Genomic DNA, 25,955 nt, shown 5'->3' with positions numbered 1-25,955 from the left:
CACCTACAAGTGTGAGGCAAAGACCCTCCAATAATAAAAAGAAAACCCCAACAATCAGATAAACCCCTTTAAGGAAGCACTTTGGTGACAGTGGGAAGGGAAAAACTCCCTCTTAACACAAAGAAACCTTATGATTTTGCTTTGGAGAAGGTGGAATCTTTAGAGGGAGGTTTCCATGATTTACCACCGCTGTGGACTCCACCTCCACCCCTTCACTCCTCATGGGTGGGGACAGCAGCGAGGATCCACGTGAAAACAGAGACAGCTGATGGCTCGCTCCACCTGCTGCAGAATCACCAGAGAACAGTTCAGAACTACTGAACAGTAGCCTTCAGCCACCTCATCCTCCATCAGAGCTGCAGAAGGTAAGAGGATCTGCACACCACTGACATCTGCAGCAACAATTCACCAGATTTCAATCCTCATGATTGTTCATACATCAACTTTGCCCCCAAAACAGAAACAAGTGAGAGGGACTGTAGGGTCAACAATAGCTTCCTGTAGCTTTATTTCAAAACAAAAGCCACCTAGAGTACCGTATCACATGCTGATGCCAATTTTTACTGTCTTGGTTTGAAAAATCCAAACCTTATAGCTGGTTGCTATTAAAGTTTAAGACTCCCAACAAGCTGTGTGAGCAGAACAATACAAAGCAACAGTCTGAGTTCAGGGCAGGCTTCAACAGGAAGAATAACAAAAATGAACTCAACTCAAGGGTGAATTTTGGCTCCTTTTTAACAGCAGTAGTTCATAGTTGAATAGTTTGGTGTCAGAAATACACTTTTAACCTTTAATTTCAAACTCTAGTCCAACAAGAGCCTTTTTCCATGCACTCTGACACAATAAAACCTGTAAGACAACATTTTAAAGAAACCTAATTGATCAGCAGTATTACATCATAAGCAGTTACTTCCTCAATTCCCAACAACAAGCATCAGCAGCTCAGCCAGGTTACAGACTCTGGTCAGACACCTACTGCAGTACAGCCTCCATGGACTTCATAGACAGTTGTCGTCACCTGTTTATATTCATGGTTAAAGTAACTCAGTCTGTGTTAGCTGTTGATAAATACGAACTATTGTATCACCTCTCAAAACCATTTTTGCTTTTCCTGTCAAACTATCCTGTCAGTTTAAGTCGGAGCTACCTTATTGTGACTTATTTTTAGGAGCGCTTCGTTTTTGTCGTACAGTCACGCCCACCCATTAATTAACCACATGAAGACAAGGGAAAAAAATACTTATATAGTGCTTTTTTACTATATTTGAGCACTCAAAGTGTTTTCTTAACACAAGAACATTTGCCTCATTCATATACACATTTATACAAATGCTTTATTCTGTGCCAGAGTGCTTCTAAACTAATATAGATGCATTGAGGTCAACTCAGGGTTCAGTACCTTGCCCAAGGTACTTTTAACATGCAGACTAGAGGAGTTAGGGACCTTCCGGTAGCTGGGCCAACAGTGATAAATGGACCTTTAAATTGGTAAATGACCCACTTTACCTTCCAAGCCACAGTGACCTGTATTTGAAATTTATTTTGTATGGCCACTCATGTCATATCAGATCTGTAAAACACTTGGGCATTGTGGGTGTGTTTTCACCACGTGTTGAGAACTGGAACAGCAGTCTGGAAACCATGTTTGAGCATGAATGAACTTAAAAACAAAGATAAGGAGGACATGCCTTGCATCAAGGTGACCCCACACATGAGCATGCTCACAAGATAAGTCATATTTTTATGACTAGTTGGGAAAACATTATAACAAAAGTTGTGGAAAACAGCGAGTATATAGTCATTCCATTATATTGCTGTTAAGAGGCCAGTCATACACTCTCTGTCATATACTTATTCAAGGTAAAAATGTTGTTTACGCTGACAGTTGTTTTTTTAGCCTACAGCTATTTCAAGTTCCATGGTGATGGAGTAAATTTGATTCTGTATAGGACTTTGATGTGGCTATGTTACAGTTTGATTGTGGCTGTTACTTTCTGTCCAATCAGAAAACTTGTGTCTTTCAGGTCTCTGTGAGCTGATTGTCTCCCCTCCAACATGCCCCGCCCTCTGCTCTTCCTGTCTACTCTCATTGCACTTGCATGTAAGCATCGGCACAGCAGCCTAGAAGACCTGAATAGAAAGAGCATAATTAAATCTGAACAGTATAGGAATGAAAAAGCAGAAAGTGTTCATGGGCAGATATTTCTGCCATCTTCGTAAGAACTGCTAAATGTTGACATCATGATAGAAGTGTTGACCTTTCATGAAGTCGACACTTGAACGTACAGTACTTCCTGTTAAGGTATAGCTAACACCCATCCTCTGTATGTTTTCAGGTGCTCAGCAGATAATTACACCGTCCTCAGTGTTGAACATCAGCTCATGTCCCATCACGTATTATGGAAAGAAGTATGAACAAATCTATGTGAGTAGAAACGTGATGTTTCAGAAGACCATTGTTATTGATTGATGAACTAAAGCAATCCTTGAATTATGTGTAACATTTTCAATTACAGCTCAGTAATAAAAATGGAAATAGTGGAGTAATATGGTGGGAACAAATATGTAAATAGCAAGTCATTTAATTACCATTATCATTAGTGATAATGCCCATGTAATTATCCTGTATCAACAGTGGTTGTAGACGAGTTGTAACACTTGTGTAACTGTGTAATAAGAGGCAAGAATGTGGCAGTAATGTGGAAAGAAACACACACACCTATGAGGCAAAACAGTTACTAATTATAGAGTAATTTTTGTAACACTGTAATAACATTGTGGTAATATCATGATACCATCTCTGCATTCAAGTTTTTATATATTGATTTGTGGTAGTAACCTCATAATAACAAGTTAATATTGAATGATGTTTTTAATATATAAGGAAACCATTAGCGTATAAAGTAAAGTTTGTTCTTGATGTTTGTCTCGGACTTCCCCAGGTGAACAGCACGACTGAAAACTTCGCACTCTGCTTTGATGGTTTCTTCAAAACTCAAACTGGAGGAGACTGTCTTGTGGGGCCTGCAGCCAGCTATGTTACCTTACACATAAATTCAAAAAATTCAAAATTGGAATCACAAGTCCACCAAGAAGTGCCATCAATTAAGGCCAGTTTGAAATGCAACTTGGAATTCTTCATGGAATACACCAAGGCGACAAGTGTAAGTGTTGTTGATTGACATGAGAAGTCAAACTTGACTTTTAGAGTCCACAGCTTACAATTAACTGCTAAAACAATGAAATCAAGCATCCTGATTGTGTCTGGATCTGTGTTCACCCTTTACAGGCCGATTTGTATCTGTTAACTTTTGGGAAACAAGCAGCTCTATTTGTGTTCACAGATGTGACAACTAATGTGGTGAGTTTGTAAACACTTGTGTGTGTACTTTAATATGAGAGAACCATTTTATGCACCAAATAATCTGGTAGATACTTTTCACTCTTGGGCTGAAAGGCACATATAGTTCACAAATCTCACAGCACATGAAAATGAAAAACACTAAATGGAGACTGGGCGCCATAACCAGCCACAGCTGGCTGCTTTGCATTCCCATACCACTGTTTGTGGTATTAGTGTTTTTACCCCTAAATCACTCTTCTGCATTAAGTGTAGGGTGTAAGTCTGCCGTTTACCTCAGCTCTCAATGCGTCCACATTTACTTACTCTTTATGAGTAAGTAAACTTTGTAAAGTTTGTGAAAGGAGTGCAATATGAGTTGATGAGTCAGTGAAGCTAATTTCTGTCTGATGACACTATATTAAAAAGTAGTTTATAAGGTGTACTATGTATCTGGCTGGCCACTAATCAACGTACATCTGGAAGTACAACATTCTTCTTGTCTATTAGATGACCTACAGATTACTTACTGCACCTTTAATATGTCTGAAATGATTTGCCTCAACTCTGAGATCATGATATGACTTTTTGTGCGGTTCTGCTTAGGACTTGGAAGTTTACATCGGTGGTATCAAAGTGACTACAGTGTACAAGAATACAATACAAGATATCAGTGGATGCAGACACTCAGGTTGGTGAATCTCAGGCTCATTACTTTGACGTTGGGATGTTACAGGGAGTGCTGTGCCTTTCTGCTTGCTCTTGTTGGTTTTTAAACTAAAGTAAACCGTCCATCACTTCTCAGGTATTGCATATGAACCTGACACTGTGGTGAGCGCTGATCCAGAAACCTGCTCCAAACTCACCTGCAGTCCTTGAAACCATTGGCTGTGGTCCACTGGAGCGTTGTCAAGGAAACAACACGTGAATATAACCCCATTTATATTTAAAAGAAAGATCTGACGCATTAAGGGATTTTTTTTAAAGTAATTTAATTAATTTTTTTTATTTAGTGTATTTGGTCTCTTCCTCATCAGCGGCTTATGAGGTTAGTGGTTGATTGTTTTCTTCTTTGCTTCCATCAGCTGTGTAGTGGACACCACCTGTAATGTGACTGGCCCAACTGTCATCAACGTCCACGGCCAACTCAACTTCATCAAGGATCGGTGTGCTTACTCTCTGGTTTCTATTCCGTCAATCCCAAACCTGTACCTCGTGGCAAATTTCAGAGACGGCCGTCGTGAAGATGTGAGCTTTTTGGACAGTGTGATACTGCGTCTAGATGGGCCAGGTGTTCATATTCACCTGGAACAAGGCGGGAGAGTTTGGGTAAGCTGCCTCAGGCAAGCTAAGGGTACATCTTTAACCATATTGCCATGTACATTGTTGCAGCCATTCCCCGATTCTCAATGGTGCTCATGGCAATTAATTAATGGTCATAACAATTCGGTCGATTGTTGGTCAGTGGTGCAAGTTTAGGTTATGCAAAGAAACTGCTGTGTCTCCTCGCATCGTTCTTCTCAGGGCTGTTAGAAGCAGTTCTTTCAGAGCTGCTGAACTCAGTGGTTGTTGCTGTGAAATCAGCCTGTTTGTGTGTTTGACAAGTTTCACTCAGTGTTTCCTCCACTTTATCTCTGCTGTGATGCAGCTGGACGACTCCATGTTGACCCTTGAAAGTTTGCCTCAGCTGGTTCATGGTGTGCAGCTCTCTAAGGACCAAACTGGAGTCACTGCCAAGCTGTTGCTCTCCAACCTCAACATTTCTGTCTTCTTTGATGGCGACACCGCACAGATCCCCTTAGAAGGTACAGAAGATAAAGTTTAATTCATGTAATGTAAACTGTAAACTGTGCTGTTGTGTTCCTCCAGTTTGAAGTCCTTAAAACCTCATATTCCATCCCTGGCTTTTCCAGTCAACATTTTCCTGTATGAATGTGACTGTCTCTTGCTTGCGGTGAAAGTTTTTTGCTTTTTTTTTTTTTTTTTACTTCAGGTGATTCCCAAAATGTTGACCCCTGTAACAGCTACACTGTACTGAATGATGAGTGGCGTTCAACGAATAACATAAATAATCCAGTCCTACACTGTGATCAATCTATTAACTGGCAAGGCTGGTACCGCCTGTTTCTGGGGAGCTCCAATGCTCGTATTCCCGAGAGGTGTATAGACTCAAACAGGTGTGGAACCCATGCTCCTCTGTGGATAACACAACCTCATCCCTCACAGCCAGGTGAAACTGTAAATCGCACTGTGTGCAACAACTGGTCTGGAAGCTGCTGCCAGTTTCCTTCACACACCATCCAAGTCAAACTATGCTATGGAAACTACTACGTCTACAAACTTGAGAGGCCATCTGTGTGCCACCTTGCGTACTGTGCAGGTATTGTTGCCCTCTAAGCATGATCACACTGTAACAAATTCATCTTTTTCATCCTGCTGCTAAATTCAACTGTTCAGAAGGAAAATGCTCTCAGCTTTACCGCAGTACTCTCACTTATTCATTTATGTATTGACTGTAAACAGAGGTGAACACAACAACATCTGCACTTTCTTCAACTACACCTGCTCCAATACCGCAGACCTCTACAGCCAATCAGGTCAGGCTCACTTCTACAACAGCAGTGAGCAACAGTGCAGCAGTGGAGGGGCGCATCCGCCTGGTTGGAGGAAACAGCTCGTGTTCTGGCAGGGTGGAGATCTTCCACAGTGGGCAGTGGGGGACGGTGTGTGATGATTTATGGGACCTAGTGGATGCTCAGGTGGTGTGTAGACAGCTGGGCTGCGGCAGGGTCGTCTCAGCACCAGCAAATGCTCAGTTTGGTCAGGGCACCGGACCCATCTGGTTGGATGATGTCAGTTGCTCAGGCAGTGAATCAAATCTCACTCAGTGCCAGCACTTAGGATTTGGATCTCACAACTGTGGACACTCTGAGGACGCTGGTGTCATCTGTGAAGGTAAATTTGTGCAGCTGCTTACACTGAAGTTGTAACGATGTAAAAGAATGGATATGGTTTTGTTGTTGTTAAATTCCTGTTAAACTTGGGATCGCAACCATGGGTTTATTTTGGAACTTTTATTTTGAAAATCCGCAGCGGAAGTCTGCTACTGGTAAACGGGCTACCCCCTAAGCCTATCCTTAGTAGCAATGAAGCTTTCGCTGTGGTAAGTTCCTCTCCGTCCGCTCTCACAGAGCATGAGTTTAAAACATATTTGAAAATCCTCATTGAAGCTAATATGACAGTGCACTAACTGCATGAACTGCCCATACGGTAGTATTTGAGTAGATTTCAGGTTTATGACCGTGTTTTGCAGTTAATAGATTAGACGGTAAGAAAAATGGACACGTGGAGCTAGCGGCTAACAGCTAGAGGAGGCTGTCGTGTCTAATAATTTTGAAACTTCTCTCAATAGTTTGGGCGGAATCCTGTTGCTGAAACCCATGGTTATTCATGTCCCATGTGTACTTTGAAACATGTATATGGTTGAGCTGCAGGCTAATTCTGTTTAAGACATATTGCTTATTAAGTTTGCCCAGTAGATGGCAGCATTGTTCCATTTACTATTGTACGTAAAAGGGAATTTTGGCTTTGGTTTATTTATATTTACATGAATGTGCATTTAAGTGAATTAATTTTTCTTTTGTTATCTAAACCACAACGCAGTAATGTTTCTATTTTATTTTCCGTGATAAGTATTGTTGCCATTTTATTTTTCAATCAATATTTGTTTTTATTTATTTGGGAAAACTAAGAGTTCCACTATACGATCATAAGCCTATAGTTAGTAGCAATGAAGCTTTCGCTGTGTTTGGGCGGAATCCTGTTGCTGAAACCCATGGTTATTCATGTCCCATGTTATTGCAGGGAATAAATCACGCCTGAGCTCTACCCACTTCGAGTCCAGAGAGTTTTATTCACACAGCGCTGGAAAGAGAAGCTGACCAGGGGTTACATTGGTGCCGTGAGCCGTCAATCGAGTGTTTGGACGGTGGACTCCTCTCAGCAACGTGGGCCAGTTTCAGCGCTGCACGTTTGTGATTCATTGTTGTTCTTTCTGACACATTTTTTTTTAAAAAGGAGCATATATAGCATTTTTGTTTTATTCTAGTTGTTGTGATGGACATCACAGAGGAGGGATCGAGTACTCCTAATGTTGTTGGTAGGGGTAGGGGGTTGTTATGTTCCCCTTTGCGTTTGCGTTATGACACTCCTGTTAGTGGGCGTGGTTTTGTTAGGGGGGATAGTCAGGGGATCCCAGGGCCCCAGTCCAGTGAAGGGGTTGCTGTCCCTCCCCCTAGCCATGTGTCACACACGTCTCAGAACAACAGTTCACCTTCTCCTAACCCAGATACTATTGCCACGGAGATTGTGAGTCAGATGGGGGATGTGATCCAACTGGTTGGTCAGAGAGTAGCGCAGAGTATCTTAACCCAGCTCAGCCCGTCTGCTAGTACCCCCTTACCTGCACCTACGGCCACACCTTTCCATGCTGTGTCATCTACATCTGCTGTTGATGCTGCGCCGGTGCAATTTGTGTCCCACAGGAAGCTTAAGGACCCACCATGCTTCAGAGGGGATGGTTCTGATCTCATTTCTGTGAGAGAGTGGGAGGATCTGATGAGAGCCTTTATAAAGCTGGGGAGTCTGAGACCCGAAGAACAGGCTGAGGAGATTCTTGTTCATTTGAGAGGCAAGGCTAAGGATGTGGTCCAGGTTGGCATTAGAAACAGTGTCGTAGATGTCACACGTGATCCTGAGGCTATTTTTGGAATCCTGAGGAGACACTTTGACTCTGCTCAGTGCTCACCTCTTCCACTGGCAGACTTCTACACCACTCTCCCAGAGAAAGGCGAAAGTGCATTCGATTACTGGCTTAGGCTGCACCGTGCTGTTGATCTTGCTGTTGAGCGCCTGAAGGAACGAGGACAGGCATTGGGTAGCCCCAGCACTGAGGTCACCCGAATGTTCATCAAAAACTGTCCCTCCCCTGAGCTTGCCATGATCTTTAGATCAAAGACAATTGATAAATGGACAGCCAATGAGGTCCAGGAAATCCTGTGTGAGTCCCACTCTGGAGGAACGTTGAACTCAAGCAGCACGACGGCCAAGAGAGTTGCAGTGAATGCGCAGCAGATATCAACAGCGTTGCCTGTCCAGCCAACAGAGAAGCACATTCAGCCACAGTCGACAGATTCAGCTGCTTTGGAGCAGCTCATAGGCATGCTTGAGAAGGTTCTTCTGCAAAGATCCTTTCAGCCTGGTTTGACCACACGGCCTAACTCCAGACGTTCCAGGATTGAGGGCCTACATGATAAGCCCTGCTCCGTCTGTCATGATATGTCGCACACAGCTTTCATGCACTGCCGAGATCACAAACTCTGTTTTCTGTGCCACTCACCTGACCACACCAGGCGTGCCTGTCCTGGATCCTCGTCGTCTTCTGCCCCTCGACGGTCGGAAAACTAGTTGATCCACATTTGAGGGAGGAAAGTGTGGATCATCTGAGTGACTCTCCCACTTGCGACAGCGATGACCTGGGATCCATGTATGAATCTCTGTGCTCCACTTCGCCACCTGGTACGACAGTTGTCTTCCAAATGACACAAAGAATTAAGAAATCTGACAGTTTGTTTTATACGACTGTGGGGACTGTGGACGGAGTTTCACTGAGAGCCATGATCGACAGTGGCTCTATGTCGTGCTCTATTAGTGAGGCTACTGCTATGCGGCTTTTACAGTCCTGCCCTGATCTGAAGCTCGAACCAGCTAATGACATTGTTGTTGTTGGTGCTGGGGGCCACCAGTTCCAACCTAAAGCAGTTTGTGATTTGGAAGTGACTCTTTATGGTTTCAAGCTGCTCATCCCCACGCTGGTTATTCCAGGCCAAAGTGACGACATGATTATTGGCAGTAACGCTATTAAGTCGTTGATTCATGTAATGAAGAATACGGATGAGTATTGGAGGCTTGTATCTATTTCAGGTGATGTCACCAATGATGACTGTAGACAGTTTTTATCCATGCTTTCCAATGTTGAGCGTTGGCGAGGAGGGGCGGTGCCTGATAAGATTGGCACAGTGAAGTTGAGACAGCGTGTTACGCTGGAACCCCTTCAGGAACACCTTGTGTGGGGTAAATTACCTCCCTCTTCACCTCTATCAGCAGGCTGCACTGTTATTGTTCAGCCTACACAGTCACGGTGTAGACCCAGAGACATCCTGGTTGGCCGCTCCGTCTCATCATTGTGGGGTGACAAATGGGTTCCTCTCAAGGTGATTAACCCCAGCAACAAGCGTGTGATTCTGAGGAAGAACTGTAAAATCGCTGATGTCTACCCCTGTGTCGCAGTTGAAGAGCTGTCTCCCCCTGAAAAGATCATGTCTAACAGCCACTCTTTTGAACAGGGTTCTGTTCCCATAAGGTCTGTTGAACAAAGGAAGGAACTCTTGCACAGACTAGGACTACAAGACTTGGACTTAGACAGTTGTGAGGTGTCTGACAGATGGAAAGATCAGCTTCTGCAGCTTGTGGAAAAGTATGAGTCTATCTTTTCTAAGGATAAAATGGACTGTGGAGAAGCTACCGATTTTGTCCACAAAATACACCTTGTGGATGAGAAGCCTTTTCGTTTGCCTTATCGCAGAGTACCGCCGAGTCAGTATGAGAAGCTAAGAACTGCTCTGAATGAGATGGAAGAAAGGGACATAATCCGGAAGTCGAACAGTGAGTATGCATCGCCGCTGGTCTTGGTGTGGAAGAAGGATGGCAGCCTGCGCATTTGCACTGATTTCAGATGGCTCAATGCAAAGACTGTTAAAGACGCGCACCCGCTGCCACACCAAGCCGACGCCCTGGCTGCTCTCAGTGGAAATGTTCTCTTTTCAACAATGGATTTGACCTCTGGATTTTACAATGTGCCTCTCTACGAGCCTCACAAGAAATACACAGCATTCTCCTCGCCCTTTGGTCTCCATGAGTACAACCGGATGCCTCAGGGCCTGTCGAACAGTCCGGCGACATTCATGAGAATGATGATGTCGATCTTTGGTGACGAGAATTTCAGCAGCTTGCTTTGTTACTTGGACGACTTGATGGTGTTTGCGCCTGACGAGGCAACTGCCCTTCAGCGTCTTGAGATGGTCTTCTCTCGGTTGAGGAGTCACAACCTTAAGCTGGCCCCTAAGAAATGCCATCTTCTTAAGAGGTCAGTTAGATTTCTTGGACATGTCATTTGTGCGGATGGTGTGAGAACTGATCCGGACAAGGTTAACACCATTACCAACATCAGGGAAGAACAGCTTATGGAGAGCGATGGTGTGACTCCCTCCCAGAAGAAGATCCGGTCCTTCTTAGGAATGATCCTCTATTACCAACATTTCATCCCTGATTGTTCTGCGAAGGCCAAGCCCTTGTTCAGGTTACTTTCGGGACGACAGGCAATTCCCCATGGGAGGAAAGGAAAGAAGCTCAGGAAGCAACCCTCTGCCAAACCATCTCTGACACCAAGTGACTGGACATCAGCATGTCGCACATCATTTCAAACGCTCAAGATGGAACTAGTTAATGTTGTCACCCTGGCTCATCCCAACTTTAGTGAGCCTTTCATCCTGGCGGTTGATGCCTCCTTTGATGGCATCGGGGCAGTACTCTCACAGGTTTCTCCTGGCGAGACAGTGGCTCGACCTGTTGCCTTTGCCAGCAAGACATTGTCACGGTCTCAGATGAACTACCCAGCGCACAGACTAGAGTTCTTGGCGCTTAAATGGGCCGTGTGTGACAAGTTCAGCCACTGGCTGAAAGGAAGGCACTTCACTGCTTGGACAGACAATAACCCCTTGTCCTACATCTTGACAAAGCCACGTTTAGATGCTTGTGAGCAGAGATGGGTGGCGAAGCTCGCGGCATATGATTTTGATCTAAAGTATGTGCCAGGGGTTAGAAATACAGTTGCTGATGCTTTGAGCCGTGAACCATTTGTCGAGTCATGTATTGGTCATCGTTTGCTGAAAGAACCTTATGTTGCCCTGCTAGATGAGGTCAACGGGGTTGTGAGAGGTACTGTGCAGGATGCTTTTCGGCTGACTAACAACTGCCACATTGTTCAAGACACAGAGCCAGACTCACCAGACTCTGTTTCTGAGTGCGACCTTCAGAGCGAGAGGGGTTCGATCGATGCTGATGAGGTGTCAGCTGTGCTGAGTGCGCAGTGTGACCATGGTTTGACCAATGTCAACCCACCTTTATCACAGCTCCCTGAGGTGGACCCGGTCGTTCCTCTTCCCCAAAGCCAGCTCTCGAGCCTTCAGCAACAAGATCAGGCAATAAACAGAGTCCTTTTCTATGTGCGAAGAAAAAGGAAGGCTACGAGGCGAGAAGCAGCTTCAGAACCAGGTGGTGTTGGTGGACTTCTCAGGCAGTGGAAGAAGCTTAAAGTACAGAACGGCATCCTGTACAGGGTGATAAGGCATCACCGCTTGAGTAGAAAGATTTTTCAGTTTGTTGTTCCTGATAGCCTGAAGGTTCAAGTCCTCCTCAGCCTTCATGATAATGCAGGCCATCAGGGCCAGGCACGAACACTTTCCCTCGCCCGTGAGAGGTTTTTCTGGGTCGGGATGGAGAGAGACATAACCAACCATGTTCGACAGTGTGAGAGATGTGTGGTTGGAAAAACACCTGAACCTCATGCCTGTGCACCACTAGAGAACATCCAGATGTCAGAGCCGATGGAGCTAGTGTGCATAGACTTTTGGACTGCTGAGCTCAGCGATAATAAGAAAGTGGATGTCCTGGTCGTAACCGATCATTTCTCCAAGATGGCACATGCCTTCCCCTGCCGAAACCAGTCTGCAAAACATGTCGCACGCAGGTTGTGGGATGATTTCTTTTGTGTTTATGGCTTTCCCAAGAGGATTCATTCGGATCAGGGATCAAACTTTGAGAGCAGACTGTTGAAGGACCTCTTAGAGATGGCAGGTGTGCAGAAATCGCATACTACGCCATATCATCCTATGGGCAATGGGGTCACTGAACGGTTCAACAGGACACTTGGGAATATGCTGAGGACTCTCCCTTCTACAGCCAAGGCTAGGTGGCCTCAGATGTTACGCACTCTCACGTTCTGCTACAATTGCACAGTGCATGAGACGACTGGTTTGGCCCCCTTTTATGTCATGTTTGGGCGAGTCCCACGCCTCCCTGTTGACATGATGTTCCAACATGTGCTGCAAAATGATGATGTGATCAGCCACCATGAGTTTGTCTCACGGTTGCGGAAAGACCTGTTTGATGCCTCACAGATTGCCCAGAACCACGCTTTTCACGAGCAAGCGCGCCATGCCAGACTCTACAACCGCAAAGTCAAAGGCTCACCTCTGGCTGTAGGTGATAGAGTGTTGTTGGCCAGTCGTGGTGAAAGGGGAAAAAGAAAGTTAGCCGACAAGTGGGATCCCACGCCTTATGATGTTGTGTCAGTTAGGTCTGGGATCAATGTGTACAGGATAAGAGAGAGCCACACAGGCAAGGAAAGAGTTGTACACAGGAACCTCCTTCTCCCTGTTAACTTCCTGGGCTTAGGTGTGGAAGGGAGTCTGGCCTCCCGTGCTGACTTGGATGGAGGGAACCCGAACAGTGGAGATGACCAAGGGTCTGTGAGGTCAACACAGATGGATCATCATGACAGGACACTGGACTGGCTGCTGAAAACGCCAGAGATACAGGGTCTCGCTAATGAGCCGGTGGAAGTTGAAGGTTCCCTCGACGTGGGACACCATTCTCTCTGCGTTGTGGACCCCAGCAGTGGCTCTATCGCAGCGGAGGACCCACCCCCTGAAGTTAATGCTGAAGTGTTTGAAAACTCCATTAGTGAATTCCCCTTGCCTGCTCCCGTGATCAGTGATGCTGCTCTCCGTCAAGGCTCTGAACCTGTTGCCGTGGCTCCTGTGGTTCCCATGGCTGATGTTGACTTAGATCTTGCTATTTGCACACAGCCTCAGACTATTCAGGCGGGCATGGATGGGCTAGCTATCACTAGGTATGGGAGAAGTGTTAGGCCTCCCAAGAGACTGATTTATGAGATGGCAGCGCAGAAAGTTGAGGAAACTTCTTCTGTTTCAGGATCAGTTTTTGCATTTCTGACTAGTATGTTTTAGCTCTGAGGGAATTGACTTGGTTTCATGTATCTTTCGACTTATTTTTTTGTGTGGTCCAGGATGTGATTTGGAGTATTATTTCGGGTGCTCTTATATGTGATGTTAAGGAGGTGTAGATGGCATCTTCTCTAGTCTGTTGAAGGTATTGGGCTTGGTACCACCCAATGTCTCGACACTTTTATATAAAAGGATTCTGTATCGACAATGATTAATATTAGTGTATCGATTTTACCCCGAAGCACCTGCTGTTCATAGTTCTTTTGTTTCTGGCCCTTGATACTCCCTTGAACTGGTTTGGAGTTTAACAGAATTTAAGGGGGGTGTATGTAACGATGTAAAAGAATGGATATGGTTTTGTTGTTGTTAAATTCCTGTTAAACTTGGGATCGCAACCATGGGTTTATTTTGGAACTTTTATTTTGAAAATCCGCAGCGGAAGTCTGCTACTGGTAAACGGGCTACCCCCTAAGCCTATCGTTAGTAGCAATGAAGCTTTCGCTGTGGTAAGTTCCTCTCCGTCCGCTCTCACAGAGCATGAGTTTAAAACATATTTGAAAATCCTCATTGAAGCTAATATGACAGTGCACTAACTGCATGAACTGCCCATACGGTAGTATTTGAGTAGATTTCAGGTTTATGACCGTGTTTTGCAGTTAATAGATTAGACGGTAAGAAAAATGGACACGTGGAGCTAGCGGCTAACAGCTAGAGGAGGCTGTCGTGTCTAATAATTTTGAAACTTCTCTCAATAGTTTGGGCGGAATCCTGTTGCTGAAACCCATGGTTATTCATGTCCCATGTTATTGCAGGTATGTGTACTTTGAAACATGTATATGGTTGAGCTGCAGGCTAATTCTGTTTAAGACATATTGCTTATTAAGTTTGCCCAGTAGATGGCAGCATTGTTCCATTTACTATTGTACGTAAAAGGGAATTTTGGCTTTGGTTTATTTATATTTACATGAATGTGCATTTAAGTGAATTAATTTTTCTTTTGTTATCTAAACCACAACGCAGTAATGTTTCTATTTTATTTTCCGTGATAAGTATTGTTGCCATTTTATTTTTCAATCAATATTTGTTTTTATTTATTTGGGAAAACTAAGAGTTCCACTATACGATCATAAGCCTATAGTTAGTAGCAATGAAGCTTTCGCTGTGTTTGGGCGGAATCCTGTTGCTGAAACCCATGGTTATTCATGTCCCATGTTATTGCAGGGAATAAATCACGCCTGAGCTCTACCCACTTCGAGTCCAGAGAGTTTTATTCACACAGCGCTGGAAAGAGAAGCTGACCAGGGGTTACAAAGTCCCACTGCTTGATTATATGTCCAGGATGTTTAGCTGACAGGTTTGCAGTCAACGATTATGATAGCTTTGACTTATGTTACACTGTTTTGCCCACAAGCTCTTTCACATTGAATATTTTATTTACAGACAATATCTTGGAGCCTTACTGTAAACCCAACAAAAAGTCCATCATTTTCCATTTAAAATGCAAATTTGGATGATTTTTTACTCTTTACAGGCTTTGCACTTGAACCAACTCTTCTTTCAGCTCTTTGTGATGGTAAATTGGGAGGCTTTTGAGTTTTCGTTAAAGTGGGACAACACCAAAATAAAACACCAAAATGCAATGCGTTTCCACAGCTCTTGATATTGCTCCACTCAAATATATGTTATCCAACATGTACCTGCTTTTACAGGCTCCATGAGAATCATATTCTGGAGACGTCTAAGTAACAATATTTGGTCACAATCATACTTGCACCTGGTAGAAACAGGACTTCAGGATTAAATGCTTAAACTTTATCCATTCTAGACTACATTTTCACTGTGGGTTCTGCAAATGATACACAGCTGCATGAAACATAGTTAGTGGGTCCTCTATAACCTTACCTTATGTCCACAGGAAGTCCCTCTTTCTGACTGTGAGCAGCAAAATAATATCCAAGACTTAAAACACCCATGTGACTGCATTAAATGCCCTGATTGCTGGACATGTGACATGCACTGAAATGTTATGGCCCTGTGTTGTGTCCACATACTATTGCATTTTGTTCTGTAGATGCATTTACTAGAAGCACTGGAGGGCGCTAATGAATATCCTTGTTGTTGTGGTACTTGGGAAGGAGAAAAATAAAAAAGGAGTTTTCTCCGGTGATCCTCTGTTCCTACATGCTCATGTGTGTTCATGCCTGCTGAAACAACACCGTGTATGCAATACATAAATTGTCTGTCTCAGCAAATCTAACAATTTTATATCCAGCAAAAAGTCTTTTTGATTTTGTTTTGACACTAACAGGGTAAGCAAGAGCACGATGAACGAGATCATTAATCTTCTTTTGAGAATATATGCCTTTTATTTTTTATTTTGTTTATAAACATCGTTTATCAGTGACAACGATGAGGCCGCCTACAGGGAGGAGGTGGATCGTCTGGCTGAGTGGTGCGACACAAACAACCTGCTGCTTAACACCGAGAAGACCAAGGAGCTCATCGTGGACTACAGGAGGAATGCTGACCCACATCCACCCATCCACATTAAGGGGACGGCTGTGGAGCGTGTGAGCAGCTTCAAGTTCCTGGGAGTCCACATCTCCGAGGATCTCACCTGGACGACCAACTGCTCCAAGCTGGTCAAGAAGGCTCACCAGCGCCTCTTCTTCTTGAGGACCCTGAGGAAGAACCACCTGTCCTCAGACATCCTGGTGAACTTCTATTGTTGCACCATCGAGAGCATCCTGACCAACTGTATAACAGTCTGGTACGGGAACTGCTCTGCCTCGGACCGGAAGGCGTTGCAGAGGGTCGTGAAAACTGCCCAGCGTATCGCCGGAGCACCACTTCCTGCCATAAAAGACATCTACAGGAAGCGGTGTCTGAAAAGGGCTGGGAAAATCATCAAAGACCCCAGTCACCCATCACATGGACTCTTCACCCTCCTGCCCTCTGGGAGGCGCCACAGGAGCCTCCGGACTAAGACCACCAGGTACCGGAACAGCTTCTTCCCCACAGCTGTCAGACTCCTGAACTCTGCCTCCTGACATCTGACTAGAGATGGACCGATCCGATATTACGTATCGGTATCGGTCCGATACTGACCTAAATTACTGGATCGGATATCGGAGAAAAATAAAAAATGTAATCCGATCCATTAAATATCACGAAAGCACCTCACAAAACTTGCAACACGCCGTAACTCACCTCAGAACGTTAGCACGTCGGAGCAGTATGCATCACGTGATAGAGCGGCTGTGGCATGCAGGACCTGTCGGTGGTCTGGATAGCATGTGGAGCTTCGCTAGCAACCCGGCATTTCATCTCCGACAAAGTTATCCCGAGAGAAGTAAAGCAAGTGTGTAAGTCCATCTCTGAATGTTTGTAAAGCATTCCTGCGTTAAGCTTAACAAACGACTGCCTCTTCTTGCTGCTACTTCAATCATGAAACTGCTTAACGATCAGCTGATCGGCTTTTCTGTCGCGAGTCCGTGTCTCTAGTTTGCTTTTGGCCCACTTTGCACCAGAAAGAGGAAACCAGCGGCTGAACAACAGCAGTACGTTTAAGCTTGATCAGCTGTTGTTAGAATGTATTTAATCTTACTTTCTACTCCAGGATCTTTTTCTACGTAGCTGACGGCTGGTAACTGTGCAGGGGCGGATCTAGCAAAGTTTAGCCAGGGGGGCCGATAGGGCATTAACAGGGAAAAGGGGGCACAAAGACATACTTTTCTTTCTTATTCTCATTTAAAATGTCTAGCTTTTAATAAATAATTATCTGACACCCAAAGTTTTAATTTGATGCAAAATGAATAGAAGTCCATTATTGTATATAGTAACTATTAAGTCTAATATATATACCCTAGTAAGCTATAGTACTTTTTCCTTTGGGAAGGTACCATCTGTGCAGTCTGCAATTCTGTTGAAGAAAGATGTTGAATCTATTTAATATTTCTTGAAAAATAATTGATTTCTGTGTATTTTTTTTCACACTGCATCAAATTAAGGTTGATTACGTCGATTAAGCATCATGAGGTGGAGCGTGAGGGGTGGTTCCCTATTTTTTATTTATTTATTTTTGTTGTTGCTGGGAGTTGGAACCCTATTAGTTAGGTTGCTTAATATTTATGCTAAGTACTCTTTAAAATACCAGAATAGCGAGGATGGTGTAGGTTTAAGTTTATTAGATTGATCAGTATTGCTGAACTATGAAATATTTTTTTTTGCATACAGGTATAACAGAATAGCTTTAGTGTAGTTGTTGTTTTAAACTTGAGTATGAACTTATACAAAATGCAGCAAGATATTTAAAAAACAGTTTTGTTGATTAAAAAACACTATATCGGATTCATATTGGTATCGGCAGATATCCAAATTTATGATATCGGTATCGGTATCGGACATAAAAAAGTGGTATCGTGCCATCTCTACATCTGACCCACGTTAAACTCATGGACTGAACATACACACACCCACAATGGACAACTGTACCCTCAAACACACAATAATAACATGGACTGAACCACCACTCACAACCACTAGCACTTTATATAGCCTCTGTAGAAACTATCTACACCCTCACTTATCTTAACTGCACTACTGTATAGCTCTGTGTAAATAATCATTCTGTACATTCAATAATCTTTAATCCTACAACTGTTTACAACTTGCATAGTTCCCATTTCTGTATAGCTGTATATCTCAGATTTCTGTAAAGTTATTTATTTCATATTCTGTATAGTTTTTCATATTTATATCCTGTTCATAGCCTGTACATAGCTTGTACTCACTACAGCCTTTACATACTTAGTTATAGAATATTCACAACATACTTCATACCGTGTACATTATAACATACCATAATAGACCCATTTCTGTAGTACTTACATATCTATACTATTGCTAATATATATTGTAATATATCTATATCACTAAAGCACTTCTGGATGGATGCAAACTGCATTTCGTTGCCCTGTACCTGTGCATGTGCAATGACAATAAAGTTGAATTCTATTCTATTCTATTCTATTCTAAATCCGTAAATTGAGCACTTTACATGCATATTAGACTAATTCATATGGCCACACTGTTGGAATTTACATTGTATTTTACAGCCATTTTTAGCTGTGGACCCTGGTTTCAAGGCCTCTCCTTGTGGGTTTTCTCTGGGTAATTCGGATCCCTCCCACAGTTCGATGACTCGCTGTTCCTGAAGATAGGTGAACTGGTGATTCTAAAATGTCCGTGTGGTTGTAAGCCCTGTGACTGACTTGTGACCAGAAGAATCATCTTTTACATTTGCTGTTGTTTTAAGATTTTTTTTCTCTTAAATTGAGGAAGAGGCGATGCGGAAAGAAGCACCGACAGGCTTGTTTTGAGTTTATTTGACACAATAAAGTGGGTGGAATGAATATTTCAACTATTCTTTTAAGATATTTCTCACATGTCTAAGGTCGAGACATTATGTCACTTGATTATAGTCTGGATTTTTTTGAAATTAAATACTTTTTTCATGCCAAATATTTAGATGTCAAATCTTTGCAGTGTTCATACCAAAAACTGATTGTATTGAACAAAAAAAGTTTGGAAACTAAAGAGACAATTTAGTTAAAGATATGCACAACAGAAATCTTTAAGACCGGTACAAACACGCTGTTTCATCCCTGCTCCTTCAGTCTGCATGTCGAAGCTTTCTTGGCCAAGACATTGAACCCAATTTGTCCCCAATGCATCTATCAGTGTGTGTGATTGTTTAAAAAGATGACTTCTTTTCATCCTTCAGGATATTCCCAAAGTGTCGATCCTTGTTACAACTACACTGTGCTGAATGATCAATGGCGTTCAACAAACAACACAAACACTCAGGACCTACACTGTGATCAATCTATTAACTGGCAAGGCTGGTACCGCCTGTTTCTGGGGAGCTCCAATGCTCGTATTCCCGAGAGGTGTATAGACTCAAACAGGTGTGGAACCCATGCTCCTCTGTGGATAACACAACCTCATCCCTCACAGCCAGGTGAAACTGTAAATCGCACTGTGTGCAACAACTGGTCTGGAAGCTGCTGCCAGTTTCCTTCACACACCATCCAAGTCAAACTATGCTATGGAAACTACTACGTCTACAAACTTGAGAGGCCATCTGTGTGTCACCTTGCGTACTGTGCAGGTATTGTTGCCCTCTAAGCATGATCACACTGTAACAAATTCATCTTTTTCATCCTGCTGCTAAATTCAACTGTTCAGAAGGAAAATGCTCTCAGCTTTACCGCAGTACTCTCACTTATTCATTTATGTATTGACTGTAAACAGAGGTGAACACAACAACATCTGCACTTTCTTCAACCACACCTGCTCCAATACCGCAGACCTCTACAGCCAATCATGTCAGGCTCACTTCTACAACAGCAGTGAGCAACAGTGCAGCAGTGGAGGGGCGCATCCGCCTGGTTGGAGGAAACAGCTCGTGTTCTGGCAGGGTGGAGATCTTCCACAGTGGGCAGTGGGGGACGGTGTGTGATGATTTATGGGACCTAGTGGATGCTCAGGTGGTGTGTAGACAGCTGGGCTGCGGCAGGGTCGTCTCAGCACCAGCAAATGCTCAGTTTGGTCAGGGCACCGGACCCATCTGGTTGGATGATGTCAGTTGCTCAGGCAGTGAATCAAATCTCACTCAGTGCCAGCACTTAGGATTTGGATCTCACAACTGTGGACACTCTGAGGACGCTGGTGTCATCTGTGAAGGTAAATTTGTGCAGCTGCAGACACTGAAGTCCCACTGCTTGATTATATGTCCAGGATGTTTAGCTGACAGGTTTGCAGTCAACGATTATGATAGCTTTGACTTATGCTACACTGTCTTGCCCACAAGCTCTTTCACATTGAATATTTTATTTACAGACAATATCTTGGAGCCTTACTGTAAACCCAACAAAAAGTCCATCATTTTCTATTTAAAATGCAAATTTGGATGATTTTTTACTCTTTACAGGCTTTGCACTTGAACCAACTCTTCTTTCAGCTCTTTGTGATGGTAAATTGGGAGGCTTTTGAGTTTTCGTTAAAGTGGGACAACACCAAAATAAAACACCAAACTGCAATGCGTTTCCACAGCTCTTGATATTAGCTGACAGGTTTGCAGTCAACAACTATGATTTTTTTGATTTATGCTACACTGTTTTACCCACAAGCTCTTTCTTTTTTGGACATGAATTCAATCATTGTATCTGTTCTGGTTTTTTGATAATTATTTACAAAATAATACAGATGTTTATTTTTAATTAAAATTTTAAGGCCTTTTTGACATTTACAGGCATTATATTTGAACATAAATTGTATCTTAAGAGATAATGATTTAATTTAATATTAGCTGCATGAAGAGAATTAAAATCGATCATACTGAAGTTGTTCAAAATTTTCCAGTACCCAGTTCCATCCACTGGCTGTAAGGAACAATCTTTCCACCCCAGTAAACAGAAAACGACACAACAAAAAATGCCCAAACAAGTCTGCTTCATACCACCTGTCACTCACTTCTGGTCATTTCTGCAAAAGACAAAGTAGATTGTGTGCTGAGATATTTTGAAATGTTATCTTAAAGATAATCCAAGAGACCAGTCATTTCCAGAGGTTATATCATCCATACTAAAAGTGTGACCATGGTTAGATATTCACATATGCATCTCCTGAACTTATCATGATATCTTGTGAAACTGTTCAAGAAGTTCTAAATAACTTAGAACTTCCAAAATCCAGAAGACTTGTAGAGCTGATACTAAGACACCCTTTCCCCTCTGTTTTTTAAGAATTTCTACCTGAGATGCCCAGTGTGTTGGCCTCCACCTGCACTGTGACCGGCCCCACTATCATTGACGTCCACGGCCAGATTAACTCCATCCAGGATCGGTGTGCGTACTCTCTGTTCTCGACTCCGTTACTCCCAGATTTCCTTGTTCTGGGGAACTTCAGGGACAGACGTCGTAAAGATGTGAGCTTTTTGGACAGTGTGACGCTGCGTGTGGACGGGCATGACATTCACCTGGAACAAGGTGGGAGAGTTCAGGTAAGCGACCTACAGCCACAGTTCGTGTGTCAGAGTGGAGTCTGATCCAAAGTCCTCCCTCATCCTCTGCTGTGTCTCCTCTCATCGTTCTTCTCAGGGCTGTTAGAAGCAGTTCTTTCAGAGCTGCTAAACTCAGTGGTTGTTGCTGTGAAATCAGCCTGTTTGTGTGTTTGACATGTTTCACTCAGTGTTTCCTCCACTTTGTCTCTGCTGTGATGCAGCTGGACGACTCCACACTGACCCTCAGCAGCTCATCTCAGCTGGTTCATGGTGTGCAGCTCTCTAAGGACCAAACTGGAGTCACTGCCAAGCTGTCGCTCTCCAACCTCATCATCTCTGTCTTCTTTGATGGCAACACCGCACAGATCCTCTTAGAAGGTACAGAAGATAAAGTTTAATTCTTGTAACGTAAACTGTAAACTGTGCTGTTATTTATTCTTCTGTGTTTGTCCAGTTTGAATATTGATGCTGATCTGACTCATTCTGTCCTGATCCTCTGCAGGACCTGCTGGTTCATCTGTGGAGGGTCTGTGTGGAAACTCCAGCAGGTCTCTGAGTGACCTGAGGCTCTCTGAGTACAGCTCCACCAGGTAAGACCTCATCACAAGCTCAGAGTCCCTCTGACTGCTGCTGCTGCTCATGTTGCAGATATTCTGTTTGTATAAAGGAGCCTGAACTTTGTTGTTTGTTGCCCCCTAGCTGTGAGATACAGTACAGTGAGACTGCTGACAGCACGATCAACTGCACCAGTGTGACTGAACGGTGAGCAGACTGATCCACACAGCAGGAAACATGTGTTGTACCTTGATCTCTGTGGTACATCACATGTAACTGCAGCACAGATAGAAGATAAACACATCTGATTACAGATTATCATTTTATTATCTTCAACTTCATCTTCTGTCTGTGGTACAGCTGTAATCTCCTGAAGGAGGCGCCCTTCTCCTCCTGTAACACTGACATTGACCCAGAGCCCTACATAACCGCCTGCACCGACACTTTGTGTAAATATCCTGCAGTGGACGGACTCAACTGTCAGTTCCTGAAGGCCTACGCCAGAGCCTGCAGTCTACACAACCACACTCTGGATGGCTGGACATCAAAGACCGGCTGCTGTAAGACCTTAATAAGACATTAATAAGCTCTCCTTTGTTAAAGACCTGAACTCTGGAGTTTTAGAGCTCCCACGTTTTCAGGATAATACATCAGTGTGTTCCTCTGTAGCCTCTGAGGCCTTCTGTCAGGACAGGACCTGCAGCGATCACGAGTTCTGTGGTGAGAAGACGGTCGGTGGTGACACTCGCTGCTTCTGTCGGGCCATTTTTGCCTCCAAGTACCAAGAAATCAACTCTTTGGGTACGACAGCTGTGACATCACCATGACAACAGGGCTGAATAATGGAGGAAAACGTCTAACTGTGATTTTTCTGACTGATATTGTGACGTTCAGGTGATGCAACGGTCTGCATGCAGGACTCTGCTTCAGTCACTCTGGTTGGTTGTCTCCTGGAGGACAAAGACATCAATTACTCTGCTTTACACCTCAACGACCCGACCTGCAGGGGTCAGGTGGACGAGCTCACCCACATGGTGACCTTCAGCTTCAACAGCAGCAACAGATGTGGGACGGTGGTCACGGTGGGTTTCATCTCCTGCTGTTTAAGCTTTGATCTCTGTGAATTCTAAAATTTTTGGTCATCTGAAGTTTATACCAGTCAGTCAACATCTTAAACAGTATCAGATGTTAAAGATGAAACAATGAAGAACTTGCTTAGTATCTGATTATGTGACCCTGCAGACCAACAACAGCTACGTCATCTATAAGAACACCATCAGGAGCCAGAATTACTCTTTTGACGTCATCACTCGCAACGACCAAGTCCAGATCGACTTCTCCTGTGTTCACAGTCAGCCAAGCATCCACACTGCAACCTTCAGAATCAGAGACTGGTTTGTAGTGGCTGCTAGGTATTGTTTGAATATTTGTTAAAATGTGGGCATTGTACAGAAGATCTCATGTGGAGCTTGGAATTACACTCTGATTATCAAGGCCTACACCGACGCTGGGTGGACACAAGTTGTGCAGCTGAACAGTGAAGTGAGACTGAACCAGAGGATCTGGGTAGAGCTGGAGACTAATGGGCTGGATGGAATCATGGTCACTGTGGTGAGCGACTCCTGCTGGGCAACCAACCAGGCATCACCTACCAGCAGTCCAAGACATGATCTGATCATTAACGGTGAGAGATACTCAGAGTCACTCATAAGTTCACTTTGATCACCTTTATCAGCTCCTCAATAACGTGTATGTATTTTCGTGGTTATGAAAAGCTGTGCAAACCCCGCTGACCTGACAGTGGCAGTGGAGGAAAACGGACTGGGAACCTCCACCTTGTTTTCGTTCAACATGTTCCGGTTCACTGGGGGTTCTGGTGAAGTCTACCTGCACTGCAAACTCCACCTGTGTCCCAAAGAGGAGACCAGCTGCATACCGGTAGGCCTTGCTGTCAAACACTCATAGCAAGCTTTACCTATTCATCCCACCTGTTACAGGAGGGCTTGATTTGTTATGCACAAACCTAACCATCTATTCATTGTTCCAAAGCACACCATTAACATATATGGTCATATATAATCATTTTGGTGCTTTAAGTAAAGCAGGTGCATGTGTTACGTTCTAACTAAACACCTGTTTATTACTAGATTATATTGTTCTGTACATTTTTATCCTCATTTAACTACACTCACAGCACAACACTGAAAACATGAAGTGAATTCAGTTGTATTTTGTTTGAACATCCAGAATTGTAATGCAGCAGCTCGCAGACGCAGATCTGTTGGATCCAAATACGAAGGTGAAGCCTCCATCGGCATGTCCTGGACTCATTAGGTAACTTCAGGTGACAAATCTAATGAGTGGTGTAAGAAGTAAGATTGGCTGCGAACAGAATCACGAGAGGGCAAGAGTGGTTTCCATGCTGACTACGACTGAATGACCAGTTGCCGACCAAATGCTGAACATTGTTTTTGAGGACAGTGTTCAGCAGACACACAGAGCAACACTACTTCACTCCATCTTCTTTATTCAATTTTATTTATATAGTGCCAATTCACACCAAAAGTTGCTTTGAGGCACTATATATTGTAGAGGCCCTACAATTATCTTTATTGTTGTACTTTCTGCCAAAAAAAAATAAAGAATGTGGCAACAACCAGCCTGAGTTTGATCCTTGTTTTCTGGCTCAAACACCATTCAGGTAGAAATCCAGTAATTATCCAGCTGACGATTTCTCCTTTTACGCAACCTAATGGAGTCAAAAGCATACAGTGTATCACGGTCCTGGGTGATTTGACCAAGTGTTTTTAAGATTTTGGACTTTCGTTTTATTTATGTAAATATTCTATTTGACTCTTGGTTTACTTGTTTATGTGGTTTCCTGCATTTTCCTTGTGCCTTGATTTTAGCTACCCTTTCATTGGCTCACCCTTCAATTTAGTTTACCTGTGTCTCGTTATCCCCGGCTTTCTCCACTCCCCCTTCTCCGTGTACATATAGTGCTGTATTGGACTTTGAAGTCTGCTCATCTCATCTCTGTGTTTCTGCAAGCTTTACGTTTCAGTTGTTTATAGCTTCCCCCCCTTGAGCACACAGTTTTTGATGAAAACAGAGAGGTGTGACCATAGCAAACAGGAAACTAATGTTGTAGGAGATGAGGCAAGCACTGAACTATTTTAAATCTTGGCAGAATTTAGAAGTTGACCACACATGTACACAATACTATGCACCCCAGATTATTTCAGAGCATTAAAAACAAAACAAAAACTAAGCTTTATGCAAAAAGACTACAAGAATTTCAGAATTTTTTGGGATGAGTTTTTGGGTTCACTTTCTCACAAGAAGAACGCCGGTGAGATTTGATCCAGGAGTTTAAATCTGTACCATGACCGCTTTCGTGCATTTTTCAGGATGTCAGTGGGGCAGTTTGAGGTTTGGTTAGCAGAGTTGGGAAGACATCTGTGGAGGCAGAGAAGTAATTTTAGGGAACTGACTGACAGGGAACAGGAGCAGCTTCTAGCTGTGTATCTGAGGTAAAATAAAGGCCTGAATACTTGCAGATGATTTTGAGCTTCTAGAAATAAATTGAACACATCATTTTTGAAGTGAGAAATGTATTTGGTGACTCAAAGTCCTCCAAGAAGCAAGTCCTTCCACTCAGTTTCTTAAAAGCCTCCTGACACTTTAAACATTAGAAAAATTTATTTCAGTTGGCTGTTTAATGTTTTTGCCAAGTACTCTTTAAAATACCAGAATAGAGAGGATGGAGGATTTAAGTTTATTAGATTGATCAGTATTGCTGAACTATGAAATATTTTGAGTGCAGTGTGTTTTTTGCATACAGGCATAA

General features: G+C 43.4%; 1 pseudogene; it reads left to right on the top strand.

Annotated features, from left to right (window-relative positions):
• Nucleotides 1–3,140: 3,140 nt before the first annotated feature.
• LOC146578950 (scavenger receptor cysteine-rich domain-containing protein DMBT1-like) lies at nucleotides 3,141–24,454 on the top strand (annotated as a pseudogene).
• Nucleotides 24,455–25,955: the final 1,501 nt, after the last annotated feature.

The sequence above is a fragment of the Mchenga conophoros genome, linkage group LG3, assembly GCF_057382185.1.
Source record: "Mchenga conophoros isolate Kocher_MC1m ecotype Shallow Benthic linkage group LG3, M_conophoros_male_GT1.1, whole genome shotgun sequence".
Taxonomy (NCBI): Eukaryota; Metazoa; Chordata; class Actinopteri; order Cichliformes; family Cichlidae; genus Mchenga; species Mchenga conophoros.
This window is presented reverse-complemented; position numbering and strand designations above follow the sequence as displayed.